The sequence below is a fragment of the Galeopterus variegatus genome, unplaced genomic scaffold (genome assembly GCF_000696425.1).
Source record: "Galeopterus variegatus unplaced genomic scaffold, G_variegatus-3.0.2 Scaffold1993, whole genome shotgun sequence".
NCBI classification, from domain to species: domain Eukaryota; kingdom Metazoa; phylum Chordata; class Mammalia; order Dermoptera; family Cynocephalidae; genus Galeopterus; species Galeopterus variegatus.
In genome coordinates, this window is record NW_007728104.1 from 278,640 (window position 1) to 283,595 (window position 4,956).

Below are 4,956 nucleotides of genomic sequence, written 5' to 3' on the forward strand. Positions count from 1 at the left end.
GGGTTCCCTCCTCATGTGCTAAGATCTTTGGGGTTAAAATGACAGATAAATTGATTACATTTTATAATTATCATGGGAAATGCTTTTTATCAACTTATAGTCACAGTCACATAGCCACACCTACTAGAAGCTCTGCTTCCCTTTCTTCATGGTGCTCACTTGTGCTGTTCCCTCTGCTTCGAACACTTTTCCCTCCTCTTCATAGGGTTTCAATTTAATGAGTATTCCTTAGGAAGCTCTTAGAGAGCACCCTTCCATCCCCATCCAACAGCCGAGGCCCCCTGGCATATGTTCCCATGGCATCTGCACTGTGTTTTTTCATTTTATTTATCCCAATAATAACTGGAAAATATTTGCCTAATTATATGTTATAGATGACCAATTAATAGGTAATAATTGTTTTATCTACTAAATATTAAGCTCCATGAAGGCAAGGGCTATATTTGTCGGATTCACCACTGTGTTCCTGGGCCTGTTATACTGCCTACAGAGAATATACACTAAACATTCGAAATAAGGAACTGAAAAAGTCCCTAAGGCAAGACATACTTTTGACATCTATTTATACACATAGATTAAAAGGTTACATAACTATACCTCTTTGCAGAGATAGGTTGGAATTGCATGTTTTCCTGTATAACATTTTAATCAGTACATTGAAACGTCATCAATTTAGACTAATGGTAGTAGGGAGAAAAAGGTTCTTAAATTTGTGGTATATTTCAAAATCAGCCTCTTTTCCCGCTGCTCAGCTCAGTTTAATTCAACATCTACTGAGCACCACTTCGTGCGAGGCACTGTCCTAGACACACCACCGGATATAGGAACATACAACACGGTCCCTGACTTTGAGATGCTTAAAGCCCTTTGAAAAATTCCTTCCTATAGACTGAATAAACCTATACTCACTCTAAGTACAACTTATTTCTTTTAATTATATGGTCATCTCCTGCCGGTTCAGTCTGGAACTTTCCTTCCTGTCTTGACCATTTGGTTATTACTTATCTCTCCCACATCAAAACCTTCTTTGACTAAGACCACAGCCCCCCCCCAGCCCTCCTCTTTTCCTTCTTTCCTTCCCCACAGTCCTACCTTCACATTACCTTCTCTGTGCTCCTCGTCTGTCCTCCCAGGGCGCCTTCCTGGAATGTCATCCTCGCTTCTTCAACCATTTTCTGTGCACTCCTTCAGGGCAGGGACCATCGTTTTATTCTATCTCTAGCACAATGATTGACACATCAAGAGATGCTCAGTGATTGTTGTTGTTGTTACAGTGAATGAATGAACAAATAAAACTAGAGCTTTTTACTGGAGATCCAGTGAGACTCTTTTAAATGGATTGTCGAAACTTTCCCAGTTCTTATCCCCCAATTGATGAAGTTAAACACTCCCTAGTATATCTTATTTATCTCAAGATTCTGTTAGATTCAACCATATGAAATTGCCATTTTTGTGCATCAAAAATGGTTGAATATCAGCACATCACATGGTTCAACATAATACTTAAAAAATCTGCTCAATACTGATGTGCCAAAGTGAACATAAAAGTGTCCATATTCAAATGCTCCAGGTTCCTCATGAGAGGAGTGGTTTCCTTATCTCATTCTATGTCTCCCAGGCTTATGTCTCCAAAGCTATTCAGAAGGGTCTGCTAAAACAACTGCTTCTCTCACATTTCCTGGCTGGGCCCACAAATGCTTGGAGTATTATGTAAAAATCATCCTTTTTAGGGTCACTTGTGAAAGGCTGGCATTTATAGCCAAAGTCCCAGCACAAAGTAGCTGTACAGTAAAAGTCTTTGAATTAATAGCAAGCTATTATTCATACCACAGAGAGAATACACAGTTGGTTGGATGAAGCGGCTTGTGGGATGGTAGTCTGGTGAACTCCAGTCTTTCTGCAAAGAGATTGACACTTTTTGACTGCTTGTCCCTGGGCCTGTAACTTTGCTGCCCTGCTCATGTCGCATGTGGCCAACACCCACAGGACCAAACTCTTGTGAAGTGTCCAATCCACAGCCTTTGCTGGAGACTTGCTCCATCTCCAAAGAAAATGGTGCCACTGGCTCCTGGCTTCTTGCCCCATCAGCTGTCTATGTCTGCACTTTTACCCCTTGAATCTCACAGCCAGTATTTCTCTATAGTAATCACCCTAGATCTCCTTAATGAAGACTACATTTTCTCTGTTCACCCAAAATGTCATCTCAGGATGTTGACGGAACACTTGGGATCCGACCCCCAGCATAACTTTTACTTGTCTGATGTCCAATTCTTTGTTTTTTACCAGCCCCTGAGACAGGAACTGATTTTCTCCCCGCAGAGTTAACTGATCCAAAGGGACAGAAAAAGGGATGGGAACACAAGCCTGCATCCCAAAGGATCTTCCTTGTGCCACCAGTCAGGTTCAAATGTCCTGTAACATTGGTCAAACTCAGCCTCCACTCAGCTCCCTCCTCACACTCCATACTTCTCAGACCCACCTGGAAAGGTGGAGGAAGAGAAGGCAGAAGGCTAGGTGAAGCCCAAGAACCTGGGTATCTTTCTCAGGAAAGACTTAGGATGCTGTAGGCATAAAGAAGCTGTGTGTGGAAGAGAGCCGTGTAGTTCAAGGCCACCGCAGCTGCAGAAGCCAATGGCACCTGAGCAGGAACTCTAACCTGGTTCCCAGGGAGAACTGCTTCCAGCTTTTCCCAGTAGGTATTATCTCTTTCCCAGTGGGCAAATAAGTCCCTGTTCCCATTTCACATGGCTTAACCTTCAGTTTAAGTCCTAGTTCTCCTCCGGTCTACCAGCTCCCACCTCCCTCCCAATCTTTCTTTTTCCTTGTTCTGTGACATCTGTTGAATGAGGCACACAGGGTTTGCAGTCACTGCAGTACTCGTGATTGCGAGGTAACTGGATAACATTATCACTTTCTTAGAAAGACTTTAAAACTGTCATGAGGAGGTGAGGCATTCATCTCCTGGGAGGTGTCTGTGTGGTCAGATGACTGCCTCATTCCATTCCAGTCCTGTCATTCAACCATTCTCCCATAGTGGGCCGCTCCATGGAGCCACCAGGGATGGGACAGTCCAAAGCACTCAGCTAAAATGAAATTCCAAATATAGCACCCACGACCTGAGTTTCTAATAATCAGTCTGGATGTAGTTCACCCACAATTTCGGACTTAGTTTCCTCTCACAGTTTTTTCTTCTCCTGCCCTTTGGGAGTTTAATGAAAGTCACAGGCATCTCGTAAGTCGTGACAAAAGTATCATTATCAAAGAGAACTCTTGCACAAAGCATATTTTTGCTATAGTATACAGCACAAAGAGGGGTTTTAATGTGTGTAGTATTACAAACTAAATTGTCTGAATATAAATCTCAGGTCCCACACTCCCACACTTTTTAGCTGTTTAGACTTGGATAGGTCATTTAACCTCTGTGCTTCAGTTTCCTCATTTGTGAAGTAGGAATTATAATAGGATGTACCTCGAAGGCGTAATAACTTCGTATAGCATTCACATGGCTTAACCTTCAGTCTAAGTCCTAGGTCTCCTCTGGTCTACCAGCTCCCACCTCCCTCCCAATCTTTCTTTTTCCTTGTTCTGTGACATCTGTTGAATGAGGCACACAGGGTTTGCAGTCACTGCAGTACTCGTGATTGCGAGGTAACTGGATAACATTACCACTTTCTTAGAAAGACTTTAAAACTGTCATGAGGAGGTGAGGCATTCATCTCCTGGGAGGTGTCTGTGTGGTCAGATGACTGCCTCATTCCATTCCAGTCCTGTCATTCAACCATTCTCCCATAGTGGGCCGCTCCATGGAGCCACCAGGGATGGGACAGTCCAAAGCACTCAGCTAAAATGAAATTCCAAATATAGCACCCACGACCTGAGTTTCTAATAATCAGTCTGGATGTAGTTCACCCACAATTTCGGACTTAGTTTCCTCTCACAGTTTTTTCTTCTCCTGCCCTTTGGGAGTTTAATGAAAGTCACAGGCATCTCGTAAGTCGTGACAAAAGTATCATTATCAAAGAGAACTCTTGCACAAAGCATATTTTTGCTATAGTATACAGCACAAAGAGGAGTTTTTATGTGTGTAGTATTACAAACTAAATTGTCTGAATATAAATCTCAGGTCCCACACTCCCACACTTTTTAGCTGTTTAGACTTGGATAGGTCATTTAACCTCTGTGCTTCAGTTTCCTCATTTGTGAAGTAGGAATTATAATAGGATGTACTCGAAGGTCATTGTGAAGAATAAATGGCTTAATACATATAGTTGACCAAAAATACATTATATTATCGGTAGCAGTCGAAGTGAAAATGTTTATTATTTCCATAGAGGAGTCTGATTTTCTGCAGTGTTTCTCCCATGTGAGAACTCACCGAACCCTTTGAATACGTCCCTAGGTCCCTTGAAGTCTCTGGACCTCTGAGAATCACTGGCTTAGCAAGAGTCCCAGACCGGAGGCCAGAAGACCCGGGTGTCTTTGTAGCTACACACACTGTTCATGAAGATCCCATCACGACCAGCCCTTGCTGTAGGTTCTTCTCCTGTTGCTTTATGAATGCTTCACACCAGTCTTACAAGGTGGCTATTACTGTCCCCATGTCACCGATGAGTAAATAAGCTCAGAACGGTGTGACGACTGAGCTAATACTACGCAGCGAAACAGCCTGGTCTGCCAAGAGCCACTGTTAAAACCCGCTTTCAAAACCCTGGCACGTGGTGCTATGGAGAGACACGCAACCTCTCCGACAGCTTACTTCTCTCGCCTGTAGAACTAGAATATCCCTGACCTGCCCACCGCACAGGGTGAGAAGCCAACGAGAAAGTGTTCACGCAAGTCCGCTGTAGGTCGCCAAATGGCAGCCAGCCTCGGAACCCGATTCCAAGCACAGGGGAAGCTCTTGGAAGAGCGAGCCGAACGAGACCAGCCGAGCCCAGCCCAGCCAAGTCTAGCCCA